The 14,436-nt window shown below is 37.8% G+C and overlaps 1 long non-coding RNA gene across 3 annotated transcripts; it reads right to left on the bottom strand.

Moving 5' to 3' along the window:
* Positions 1–3,714: 3,714 nt before the first annotated feature.
* Positions 3,715–10,007, bottom strand: LOC130014343 (uncharacterized). Of its 3 annotated transcripts, none has more exons than XR_008789306.1 (6): positions 7,579–10,007; positions 6,703–6,754; positions 5,933–6,450; positions 5,539–5,659; positions 5,096–5,164; positions 3,715–3,880 (listed from the first exon to the last, which is right to left on the bottom strand). It is a non-coding gene; the product is annotated as an uncharacterized LOC130014343 (long non-coding RNA). The 3 variants fall into 3 exon arrangements; XR_008789307.1 differs by having other exon boundaries at positions 7,711–10,007; XR_008789305.1 differs by lacking the exon at positions 7,579–10,007 and having other exon boundaries at positions 3,716–3,880; positions 6,703–7,513.
* Positions 10,008–14,436: the final 4,429 nt, after the last annotated feature.

Below are 14,436 nucleotides of genomic sequence, written 5' to 3'. Positions count from 1 at the left end.
CACGCCCTGCAACAACATGTAAAGCCGTTCTTCCAGCAACAGTGATGCCTCCCCACACCATAACAGAACCACCCCCAAATCGATCATGTCTGATGACGTTAACGTCTTGGAAGCGCTCGTTTCGACGACGCCACACCCTCCTACGTCTGTCCAAAAAATCAACAGTGAACCTTGACTCATCTGAAAACATCACATTGCTCCAGCGTCGATTATCCCAGTGTTGACGATCCCTACACCAACGACGTCTTGCCTGAATGTGATGATCTCTCAAACAAGGGATCACGCGAGGACGTCGGGCGCGAAGGTGACCCCTATGCAGTCGATTCCGAATCGTCTGGCCACTCACTCTCACACCAGTGTCTGTTTGAAGACGAGCGCTGATCTGATTTGCTGTGATGACACGATTTCTCAAGGCCAAGGTACGGATAAATCGATCCTGGGCTTGAGTTGTCGCCCTTGGTCGACCTGAGCGTGGTCTGTCCTGTACAGATTGTGTATCACGGTATCTGGACCATAGCCTGCTTATGACAGACTGAGAAACATTCATCGTCCGCGCCACAACCGCCTGTGTTGTGCAGATCTGTAGCATGCCAAGGGCACGTAACCTTTCATTTTGGGTAAGCCGACGCATATCAAAATTTGTTTTCTGGTCACTAAAACAATTAAACTGATGTTTCCACCCTGGAATTCAATGCCACAATGACTGTAACATTCAAAGTCAGAGTCGTGCAAATCTTGGGTTGGACCCCCATGATGATCCCAAGCATCACCTGCATTCCATGCGGTAGCTATTGGTGCGTTTGGGCGTCACATGTAACTGGAAATGTTTCTTCTGTTAGGTTCTATAGTGACTTTTTTCGTAGTCATTTGCATATTTTAGTATTATGCCCCCAAAATCAAATATCCCCTACTTTTTTTGAATAGTATATAACAATAGTTAAATCCAAATTGCAAACGAACCCCATCAATTTGTGAATCAAAATGTTACAGTAAAGGAACACCTGCTAACCAGTCTTGGACACACCTTTACATAGAGAAGTGATTTGATAGACTTTTAGTGAAGATATCGGTTTAAACTCTACATGATGAAACAAGCCCAAATGTAATGTTCTAGAGAAACGAAGCGAACTGCCTATATAGCTATAAGATATAACAGTAAACTAACCATTAGAGATAACTGGGTGGCCAATTTCAAGTCTTCAAAGATAACTGCCCCCGTCGAAGGCCAATGAATGGGGTGTGCACACCAGAATCGACGGAAAACGGAAAACTTCGTAGGAGACAGAAGTTTGTAATATATTTCATCCAGAATCGTGTTAAGATTAACAATGTCATAACCCTTGCGTTATGGTCTGTCTTATAATTGTGTGGGGATCACAATTCGAAAAGAACGGAAGTCCTAAATTGGACTGAATGTAGTTGTGTACATGTTCTAAGAAGTAATGGTACGTCTGCAGCCTACAACCATTACCACCATTTCTAATCTCCAGACAATAACCTCAAGCACAGGTCTCGCCACCTGGCTGCAAGGAACCCCGAATCTTTGTGTATGTAGAATAGTGAAGAAACTTTTGTGTCTGTAGTGTCTGTAGACTAGTGAAGAAACTTATGTTGTGTCTGTAGACTAGTGAAGTATCTGTTTATGTTGTGTTTTCGGGATATAGAAGAAACTGTTCGTCCCATCTGACCGTCGGTGTGTTTTCTCTCGATAGAGACAAACATATTCGGTGTGATCTTTGTTGAAGTTATGGTGTTTATTTTGTGTATGTATGAAGAAACTGTCCGTCCCATCTGACCGTCGGTGTTTTCTCCCGATAGAGATAAACATATTCGGTGTGATCTTTGTTGTTGAAGTTATGGTGTTTATTTTGTGTATGTATGAAGAAACTGTCCGTCCCATCTGACCGTCGGTGTTTTCTCCCGATAGAGATAAACATATTCGGTGTGATCTTTGTTGATGAAGTTATGGTGTTTATTTTCTGTATGTATGAAGAAACTGTCCGTCCCATCTGGTCGTCGGTGTGTTTTCTCCCGATAGAGGTAAACATCTTCGGTGTGATCGTTGTTGTTGAAGTTATGACATGTTACCCTAGACATAACAGATAGACTCGGTCCCTTAAGTAGTTTTACACCTCAAGCCTAACTAAAAGTCAGTGTTTCCAAGGGGTCCCCATTTTAAGATGTGTTTCAAACTAGTCAACAGAATGTCCTTTACTGTACCTATCAGACGGACCCATGAAAATTTAGAAAATATACTATTCAAAATACTAAAATATGCAAATGACTACGAAAAAAGTCACTATAGAACCTAACAGAAGAAACATTTCCAGTTACATGTGACGCCCAAACGCACCAATAGCTACCGCATGGAATGCAGGTGATGCTTGGGATCATCATGGGGGTCCAACCCAAGATTTGCACGACTCTGACTTTGAATGTTACAGTCATTGTGGCATTGAATTCCAGGGTGGAAACATCAGTTTAATTGTTTTAGTGACCAGAAAACAAATTTTGATATGCGTCGGCTTACCCAAAATGAAAGGTTACGTGCCCTTGGCATGCTACAGATCGGCACAACACGGGCGGTTGTGGCGCGGACGATGAATGTTTCTCAGTCTGTCATAAGCAGGCTATGGTCCAGATACCGTGATACACAATCTGTACAGGACAGACCACGCTCAGGTCGACCAAGGGCGACAACTCAAGCCCAGGATCGATTTATCCGTACCTTGGCCTTGAGAAATCGTGTCATCACAGCAAATCAGATCAGCGCTCGTCTTCAAACAGACACTGGTGTGAGAGTGAGTGGCCAGACGATTCGGAATCGACTGCATAGGGGTCACCTTCGCGCCCGACGTCCTCGCGTGATCCCTTGTTTGAGAGATCATCACATTCAGGCAAGACGTCGTTGGTGTAGGGATCGTCAACACTGGGATAATCGACGCTGGAGCAATGTGATGTTTTCAGATGAGTCAAGGTTCACTGTTGATTTTTTGGACAGACGTAGGAGGGTGTGGCGTCGTCGAAACGAGCGCTTCCAAGACGTTAACGTCATCAGACATGATCGATTTGGGGGTGGTTCTGTTATGGTGTGGGGAGGCATCACTGTTGCTGGAAGAACGGCTTTACATGTTGTTGCAGGGCGTGTTACAGGCCAGTACTACCGGGACAACATCTTGGCAGTCCATGTTGTGCGGTTCGCACGACGTCATGACCGCCGTTTCATCTTCCAGGATGACAACGCAAGATGTCACAGGGCCAGGATCGTTACAGGTTACCCCCAACAACAGAACATCACCACATTACCTTGGCCAGCACTGAGTCCCGACCTCTCCCCCATCGAGCATGTCTGGGACATGCTTGGACAGAGGTTACGTCAACGTCAACAACGTCCTGCCAATGTCCAAGAACTTGCTGCTGCGTTGCAACAGGAAAGGGATAATCTGGACCAAAATGACCTTAGACGTCTCATTAGGAGTATGCCACGTCGGATCAATGCTTGTTTGGCAAACAGAGGAGGATTTACCCGTTACTGACTTGGTTGTGATGCTGTGGTAACTTTGCTGTTTGACCCCGGGTATCATTTTACCCTTATAATGGTCAGTCTGTGCCTTACTTAGTCTAACGATCATTTGGAATAAATCGATGAATGTGAACTTCATTTCATTTTGTCATTTGTTTCTTCGTCAGTTTCATTAGGTGACTTTAATAACACTTAAAAATCAAATATCCCCTACTTTTTTTGAATAGTATATATACAATACATACAGAAAAAACATAAACCTGTTATTGCCAATCTAGAATTTCCCTATGCAACTTCCATTTCCCAGTCGAGTTCCCGGTACCATAAACTGCCGCTTGACATCCATCCAAATCACAGCTGGAAAAAAAGGTAAACTATGACAATTAAATTGTCCATATGAATAATATCGTTTAAAAAAAGGACGTAGTTGAAAATTTGCCCATCTGTACAACAGGATTAATATTTCAGTAAATCTGAAACGTTTTCAAAAACTACGAACGAACGTTTCCTAACTTCATGCTGTATTGTTTTGCGACTAGAAAATCTCAGCTTGCAGCTGAAGTATGATTTGTTCAAAGTAAACCGATACAGTAAATTCATCTAAGAACCACTATTCAACACTTAAAGTTACAATTTCATATTTTCTAAGAAAGTCAAAACATAATTATTTCTATGTCCTTTGCTCAATAGGTTGTCAACTCACTATTAAACGATCATAGGTGTCATTCTCACACTTTAAACTCATTTACACCGGAAATAATAACACAATTACCTCCCTTGTTTTCTATTCTCCACCATGGAGTAGTTATCTTCAAATGTTTGAATTTGAAGATGAAAATGATATTTTTGCCAATTTCTCAACTGGCAATAGTGAATTATATGATTAATAGAAATAAAATGGGGTTTAACGTCCTACTCCTATACTGGGCTAATGAAGACGGGCATACGCCATACAGTGTGCTATGTGGGAAATTGTGCCCGGGCAGCGGCACTATCGCCTACTCTTATATCGAATTCCAACTGCCAAGGGATCTTTTACGTGCATTCTAATGTATGCACGGGACCTCGGTTTTTCGTCTCATCCGAAGGACTAGACAGCTGTCCTTGTCAGGCCCTCCGTTCTGATAAGGGGAAAACACGTCGGAAAATCCAAATGAACTTTCTCGGCCAATGCAGGGATCGAACACCCGACCTCCAGGCTAGCGAGCCAGCGTCTTAACCACCTAGCCACCGTGGCCCCTATAGAATTAATAGGACTATTCTTTAACAAGGTAGGACTGTTTATAGATACCATCTATTTTCAGGCTTTATTTTAATAGATTTTAAAAATATAACTCAAAAATATGAAATTGCAACTTTAAGATGACCAAGTGATACGTTGTTGAAATGTCACAGTTTTGAAGGCGTAAGTTCTATTTCCAGGAATGTCTCAACAGTCAATATGTATAATTTGATTCAATGGCCATCATATTATGTAATTAAGCATATCACATGGAGTTTAATTTGAATTACATGTATTTATAAATTTTAGGGATAATTTAGAAATAAGTAAAGTTTGGTATTAATACCTACCCTGTCTGTTCTCCTATACCAGTGGTAATCGTCATATTGATCATTCGGCGTCTTAACATTGTTGTGGTCCTGTAAAATATACCATTATATATCAACAGCCAAGGACAAACTTGTTGCCTACATGAACTAGAGAAGTTGTAATTAACAAGTATGTATATTTTTTTTAATGTTTTAAAATAAGGAAAACAGTGAATTATTCGAGACGTATAAATATATATTTGAACTCCAGATAAGAAGTGAAATGGAATGGTCTAACACAATCAGCTACCCTCATTCGTGAAATTCCTATGAATAACCACTACTATTTCGGTTCATCGTGTTACATTAAACGACATTTTATGTTCTAAATAAAACTCATAAATAATGTTTGAAATTTTGTATTACAGTAATAACACTTCCGACTTTGTTTTAGAAATACAGAAAATATTGATATTAATGCTTACCTCATCGATTGCATAACAATTGTCTGTACAATAATACCTCCATGTATAATATGCTGTGTGTCCTGCTCATCCACAACTATCACCGTCTTCATACGTCCCTTACAAACATATCCCCACGATCCTGTAAATTAGTGAAGGATTATTAAGTATTGTACATCTAATCTCAGTTTATGTACTTTAACCGGCGCCGTCACTATTTTTTAAGAAAAAAATTATATTTATGTTTAGTTAGATCTTTCTGGACCCTTTATTTATTTTTTTCATCAAACTTACAATAAAAATCCTGTAAAATGCAATCAGTTTATGGACTAATAAAAAAGACAGCACGTTTTACATTTGTCTATTGTCATACCAAAAAATATTAAAATCTATAAAGTGGTGATGCATAACTCACCTGTATCCGTAAACTCTCTAGACCCCACTATCAACAATACATCTAAGTTTATCATAGAAACACGTTATACAAGATTATCTTTACTGGACTCTCATGAGAAATTTGCAATATACATTAAGGGCATTAAAAATCTAAGATAAACCAAATATCAGAATATATTAAATATAGCACCCCTTACTTAAGCAAATGCAGTGAAAAACATGCAAAAAAAAACAAACAAAAGAAGAACCCCAAAAAGAAAATATTAGTTGCCTAAAGGAGATGTGGGATTAGTTGATTGATGCCATATTAATATATCCCAATTTAATTACTCCCCATGTCTACAACTTTCAACCAAAAAAAACCTATTAATACATCATGGAAAACTTCACATGATATTTACAAAGGAATCTGGTGCACAAGCCAAGCTTATACACATCAACCAGCCAGAATATAAAGACAGACCCAGTATAAGATAAATAATAACGTGTGTGGACCTCTCTATGATACCATAAACTTCTTGTCTCCTTTAGTGCAATCTGAAAATAAAAAAAAAAACATGAATTAAATTAATGTTAACTCTTTTTTCCTAAACTCAAATCAATATGCGCATCGATTGACAAATTCATTGGTGTTGAAGGATTACACATACGAATATGTCCGTAACATTGGACTACCCCTGTCTCATAGGTCATATTAGTCCGATATAGGACGGAAACTATTCTATGTAGTTTGACGAAAATATTGTAATATGGTGAAGATCGTTTATTTAAAAGTAAAAGGTAGCTTACCCAAAGAAGAACTACCACGCCGCCATCGTCCGACCGATAACAGGAGATATGTCTGTAATATGTAATAGAAATATGAAAGTAAATAAACTGGTTAACTCTGCGTGAAAGACTCTAACCTTGGCCTATTCGACAATCTAAAATTTTATGATGCTATGCCAAAGAAATACAAACTTTCATTATTCATGTGAGGTGGGCTATAAATCAGAAAATTCTTCACATTTTGTCCCTTGATTTGTATACCTGGTGAACGCTGACACTTCCCCTTTAATAATGAACAATGCATATAGTTTGTAAACCTAGGCCGTCTCACACTATTCCTTTCCGGGTATTCAAATTCTACATTGAGAAACTGTTGCTTGATAAAAAAAAAACCAGAGACAATTATGAGACTAACATACTGCGCATATGCTATTGGTAATACAATGAAGAATTTTGCGCCATTTTGTAGGTCCAGTTTAATGCAAATAAAACACGACACTATTTTAACGTCTACTCAACACGAACTAGGTAATTTCGGGACTAACATGTGGTATATTGTACGTAGGTGTCTTTAGCAATGGAAAAAAACGAAGGACATACCCTACTCCTGTCACGTAAAAATATTAATCGACTGTTTAAATGGAGGGTTTAAAGTCCTACTGTTCTGTCGACTTGTTAATAATATACCAGCCTATCTGAACGTACGTGTCTTTACCAATGGAAAGAAACCGAATGACTAAGAGAAAACCCACTCGGTTCGACATACCCTACTTCTGTCACGTACAAATATTGATCGACTGTTTAAATGGGGGTTTAAAGTTCTACTGTTCTATGGACCTGTTAATATACCAGCCTATCTGAATAAAATTTTAAAATGAAAATTAAAAGTTTACTAACCTGTTTGAGATGAGAGACGTATCCTATATTTGGCTAATGTGAATAGATGCTTTCACTTGGCCGCTCAATTTCAAATTGAAGGACGGTTGGGGGATGTTTGCTTTCTAAAGTTTGTATCTGAAAAGTACTCACCACGGTTACCAGGCGACTGGGTTGTTCGAATCGGCGTCTCTAGCTGTATGGAACGACAAATTTACAAATATTCATTTAATTGACGGGACCCATTGGCAGTGAATTGATTTTATGTTAGTTTGGCGTTCCATAATTCAGATCACCTGTAAAGAATCAGCTACCTATGTGTTCGCTATACAAGCCTGCACTGTGATTGGCTAATATTTCTGGTGGGTATTCGATTGATTACAAAACAAAGAAAAGAATGCGCATGTCTATTTTACATGGTTTAATGTATCATTCATGTCATAGAGAATAAATTAAATCCATCCCTGCCCATCCTTTATTGATCATTGAAAAATCATTCGATTCTTAATGATATTACACAAAACCATTGCAGAAATCTCCAACTATCGAAAGGTTTAATATATGGTGTACCCAGAGCCGGAAACCAAGTGAAAATTCTCAAGATATCCAAACCTTGGCCGTCGCCTATCAGAATAAGCATAAAATTCCAGACATGCCACTGAGTTCAGTGGAAGTACCCTAAGTTCGGGAATGCCCTTTGACTTCAGTACAGGGCTAACAGGGGTCATTCCAGTAGTAAGGCACATAAGACATGAGTCATTCACCATTCCAAAGTGGAAGGCATGGTCTTAACTACATGCACTGCTGGACTCTGTCAGGTCATTGACCAAGACCCACACAAGTACGCGCCGACGGCGCGTCACGAGCGTGCCAAAGGCGCGAAAACGTCCGAGGGGGGTCTGGGTGGCTTCTTCTCCCAGAAAAGGTTTGAAAATTGTCAACCGCAAACCCATTTTCCAAGCATTTCAGACCAAAGCAGAAGAAGGCAAATTTTTGATTTCCTGGTACAATTAGATAACAGAATGACCTAAGAGCACTATCATTAGATGAATTTGAGAATTCTAGTACACTTCTTTTTTTGTGTTGTTTGTCAGTCATTTTTTTCCAATCATTTCTTTCTCCAGTCCTGTGTCCTGCCCGCTCCTTCTTTCTTTCTTTTCTCCCCCCTCTCCTTTCTTTCTCTTTTTTCTTTTTTGTTTATAGGCTTAGGCCCACTTTTTTTTAATGAGCTTAGGCCCACCTGTCACGGACAGGTGGACAGGTGGCCCCAGTCCGGCACTGACTACACGTATACACTAAAATAGTAAATGCATTGCATACACAAGACGATGTTGTCTTTAATCGCTGACTATTTATTACAAATATAAAAACCTAATTAAATTCTCGGATTATCCACTGCCTGCGTCTTTTTCCGTGATTTTTATCTCAGAAAGTGTTGTACGTCTAACTCTTCATAAAGTTTATCAACATGTACATCAAGGGCTCAATCACCGCGTGTAACCTCTGACGTCACGCGTGCAGATATTCCTAATCGCCGGACTGTCGATATGGGGAACCCTGACATTTTTGTCCTGTATACGCTTCATGAGTATTTTTCGGGGAATCCAGTATTTTTCTAGTAAGATTGGATACCTCTACTTTCCATATATACCAAAATTGTCATACTTTTATTGGAAATAACCACCTGATAAATACTTTTCTGGGAACCTATCTTTAAGTAAATAACAAAATCGCATAAATCTTATGTAATTTAATATTATTGTAAAGAAGTGATAAAGTATTATACTTATCTTTTTGCCTTTAATCGAATCTGTGAAAAGACAGCGCCATTCTCTTCAGTTTCTTGTTAATACTAACATATACCGTAATTCAAGTTGTTATAAGGCTATACACTGAATTTTAGAATTTAAAATTCAGCTAATGACCAAAAAAGTTTCAAGAGAGTAAATTGGTTGTTAATTATAGTTTGCGAGTTGACCAAGTGACTTCAACAAATTATATTACATGTATTTGAGTACAGACTATAGCTCGTTCTTTGCAGGGACTAGGACCGAAGTTGAATGTTACCCACAACTAGCAACCTTCCTACTAACAAAATAAAAAATAAAAATGACCGGAACAGTCATAATAAAAACAGGAGAAATATATTAAAAACACCAAAAATTAGGATAAAATGTCCCGTCTATCAATACCCCAGATGAAGTATATGTGTGGACATCTTTACAAATTTAATATATTCCATTTAGTCGTTAGCAAGGATGATTTACACATGAGAGGAACAAAGTAAAATGAGATTTAAAGTCCACTGGACACAAACTAGGTCATTTTGGGACTAGCATAATATGGTGATGCATACTGTATCTATGGACATCATCACAAAGTTAATATATTCGTTAGCAAGGGTGATTTTGACTTAAGAGAGAGAAATGGAGTTTAAGGTCCACTCAACACAAACTAGGTCATTTTGGGACAAACATATGGTACAATTTCACTTCAATAATACACTTGTGGGAAAAGAGAATATCCATGAGGTTGAACAAACAACACCACACCATGTCACCGGCATGCTGTCACACCACTTAACTCAATGACAGACCTTAGGATCTAAAGTCTATGTGTTAGACCAGCGACAAGTTTCATGAATGTCCAATGCAATTTAAACAGAACAAATCGTCTTCTATAAATATGATATAATGAAAGGTGAAATATGATACACGATTCAGTGTAAGCATATTTTAGCTCTTGGGTAAAAGAAGTGTTTCTGAGGGATGTACTTGTAACAGGTTTTAAGGACGAGGGGATTGTAGATGATCCAGTGACAGTAAGTCGTAGTCACACAATCAGCAAGACGACCATACAACACCTTTTCTGCCAATGTTCCTTGTGCCAAATAGGTTATTTTGGTCAAACATATTTTAGGAATCAGACCAGCTTATTCCCATCTGTATTTAGGAGCCGATCATTGTATGGAAACATTTGGACGTTTTCATAGAGAGGCATTACAGATCGGGAGGCTATGATAATTCCATATTGAAATCCCTGAAGGAGAAGAGGTCAAAAACAGTACTACAAAATAAAACAGTACTCTGTGGTCCAAAAACCTTGAAGGAAGGTCAGAGAGCATTTACACTCGAACGTAGGAATCTAAGTAAGTGAGCACTTCTGCTCGAACGTAGGTATATGTAGGAGTTTGGCACATGCTGTCAACATTATCCTGGAGTGCCATAAATCCTGTTTTGATCAATGCCATGATTCAGAGATTTCAATACCAGACATTAAATGTACCTACATGAACACTTCTGAATGTTTCTTCTTATGGTTCTTCTTTACATGAGCAGGTGTACAAATTAAAAGATATCATGTTTATGATAGTCATGTCAGTCAAATTTATACGATGATCTGCTCATGAATACAGATCTTAATAACAGTGGTCTGATCCCTGCAAAATTACACACCACTTATGACCCTTCCCTATGGCTATCAAGCAAGCGTGAAAGTCAGATTTTGTCACAAAAATATTATGATTTTAAACAAAATGATCTATTTGACACGATTCACGTTGAAATTACGAAATATTACAAGTAATGGTGATGATCAGTAGTCATTTGAAGATAATCGTTGGTCATTGCTGAAAAGGTGCTGCTTAGGTTAAATTGTGCTAATATAAAAGCTTGCTATGCCAGTCCTTACATTTATGCACTTCCGTGCTACTAACTACTGAATACAGGTGAGAATAATCGTTGCCTGATCCTGCAAAATTATACACCAGTTAAGCCCCTTTCCTACGATGACCGCGAACGTCCGATTTTGTCACAAAAACTTCATGATTTTTAACCAAGATAGTATATTTGGCACAAGGAACGTTCAAGTAACAAAAAATAGTACTAATGTTCATAATCAACGGTCATTTGAACTCTTGAAAATAGTATTCGGTCATTAGTGAAAAGACGAATTTCGTGGAAAATACCGTTTTTACACATTTTCAGAATATTACAGCACTCTAGTGGGTTGCGTTCCGGTCAGTTTTTTTCTTTTGACATTTACTTTGAGAAATGCCCTTCACAACCACACCAAGCAATTCTATGTCAGACCTGCAAAGAAGCAGCTACATGCGTTTTAGGATAGCATAGTTTTAAACATATGTAAAATGACCACTTTATGATCACTCACAGAAAATTCCACATGATTCATTCATTCCCAAACGACTGCAGGATTTTAAGACGACTACTAGGCCTATCATACCTGACCAATATCAAAAATTTAGAGACACAACTTTTCGGGTAGGAGCGTTTTGAAATTAGGGTAACAAATTGGTCGAAATATGTCAACTTTTGCCCCAAAACAACAATTTCCAGTTATACCGGAAGTTGTCAGTTCAAAATTTTTTCACTCCATCATGTGACTTCTGTCGTCTAGGGGTCCCAATAGACCAAGTATGGTTGAAATTTGCTGACCCCCGGGTTATCGTTTTTTTCAATTTCTGCATGGTGCTCTCGTGGTTAAAACCTGTCCTCTACATCGCGATGCACGTAAACATTCAATTTTTACCTTACCCCAAAACGTGATTTCAATACAGACATTATTAAAAGGCACTGACGATATTATTATTTCAAGTATTATCTTTGAACAAGTCCATAGATTTCTAGACATCTCCGGAAGGTTTAAATAAAAATGAATCCAGTAGCTAAATATATGAATATGGCAAACCTGAAATTGTAAATATGTACATAGGCCCCCTCCCCTTTTTTTTGTTCATTTTATTCTTTTATTCTTATACTATTTAGATTGATTTTATCATAACATGGTTATATAGTCTTTTTGTATATATTTTCTGTCGTATAGGAAAGAGGTAATATAGGCCTAGGTAGGTTGCCAGGCAACGAAACATACGGCCACAGCATCTAAATCGTCCGGGCAGTCAACATGAGTTGTCGCATATTTTTACTTTAGTTGGTAATGAAACATTTATAATACACTAAAATCTGATTAAGAGTAACAATTAACTCATTAAGTAAATCATTAGAATTTGTTTGACCCATGCTAACATTTAGTATACAAAACATTTAATACCATGGATTTAGCTGTTCAAGTTACCAAAAATCATTGAAAATCAATATACTTGTTCGTCTCAAGACCTTAAACTCTGTGGATCAATCGAAACAATTTATATATATATATATATATATTATGATAACTATGGTCTCTAAAGAACCCACACGATTTTTCAAAGTGATCAAGGGCCATCCACAAGATATTTCAAAGTGATCAAGGGCCATAACTCTTAGACATAATTAACAGAAATTGCTGAAATTCAGTAGGATTCTTCATTTCACTAAATTAAATAATGCATAAAAATTTCATACAGATCGGATGATAAGTTTTGTCATTAGAGCGTTCACATAGGGTCTTTAACAGTAGGAAGAGAGAAATGGGGTTTAACAGTACACTTGACACAAACTAGGTAATTTCGAGACAAACACATGGTTCAATTTTATTTCAATAATTCGCTTGCGCTTATGGATTTTTAGCAGTGGGAGGAAACCGGATGACCCGTAGAAAACCCATGAGGTTGGACAGGCAACCTACCCCTTGTCATACACAAGCGGGAAATCGATACCGCAGCAGTTGACTTAAATGACAGACCTTATGATCAAATGAGAATAACCAAAACCACGTTAGTCATGAACTGACCTGATCCGTGTGAGTGGACGTTAAAACCCCACTTCTCTCTTACATTAATTTTCGTTGATTAACCCGACGTTTTTTCGTGCAATAGATGTAACAATGTCTTCATCAGAACAGCCATGAAATAGTGCAACAAATTGGGCAGAGGGGCATCTGAGGGGCCGATATAGAGATATGCCTAGTTCGGGTGGATTAAAATGGAACACTTTGCAGCTGGAAGGATCCAAGTTAAAACAACTCTCGTTCTTTACATTAAATGTGCTATACTCCAAAACTAAAACCTTGTTATCTGTGAAATTGTTATCTCAAATTAATAAGAATCATGTTTCTTCCATGATAATCGTCACTTCCCTGAACATTGATTTCACAAGCTTATTCTGCAGCTCAGTTTTTCATCTACCGCCGGCTTGTTCAACATTTCACAGCAAAATTACAAGGCTAGTGTTCCCCCACCCTATCAGATCCAAACCACAGTGATGGTGAAATATTTTATTTGTAAATGATTTTTAACTACATCTATCAGTATTTAATTAATTAACAAACAATACAATAATATAATCTCTTTTAACTGATAAATTATCAATTGGTCCATATTAAACAATATTTTAAAAGCTATGAAATGCGGTTGCTCCTAAAAACATAACCACCCCGCACCCACTACTACATGTTGGTATGTCGAAAATTTCGAAATAATTTTGACCCGTTCTAATTCCCATAAAGGTTTATGTTCCAAGTTTAGGAAAAAAAAGAAAATTTAGAATGTTGACCTATAGCATGACGATCTGGCGGTCACGATCCACCCACCACCCTCACATCATTTTGGTATGCCGAAACTTTCGAAATATTTTTACCCCGTTCAAATTCCCATAAAGGTTTGTTCCAAGTTTAAAAAAATGGAAAATTTAGAAGTTTGACATGTAGCATCACAGATCTACAGGCATAAATAATGTTTAATATGGGGGTACAAAATAACAACCTTTATAATGTGTATTAATTTAACATAAGATAATCATTATGATAATAAAGAAAAATCATATGTCGATGATATTGTCCCAAGAGTAATATCAGTGAAATATAAATATAAATTAAAACATCTTATGGGTCTGACATAACATCCCTTTCCTCCCCTCCCTCCCAAACACAAAATCATATTGGTGTGTCCAAGTTTGAAATAATCGTTATTTGACCTCATTT

The sequence above is a fragment of the Patella vulgata genome, chromosome 9, assembly GCF_932274485.2.
Source record: "Patella vulgata chromosome 9, xgPatVulg1.2, whole genome shotgun sequence".
Lineage (NCBI taxonomy): Eukaryota > Metazoa > Mollusca > Gastropoda > Patellidae > Patella > Patella vulgata.
This window is presented reverse-complemented; position numbering and strand designations above follow the sequence as displayed.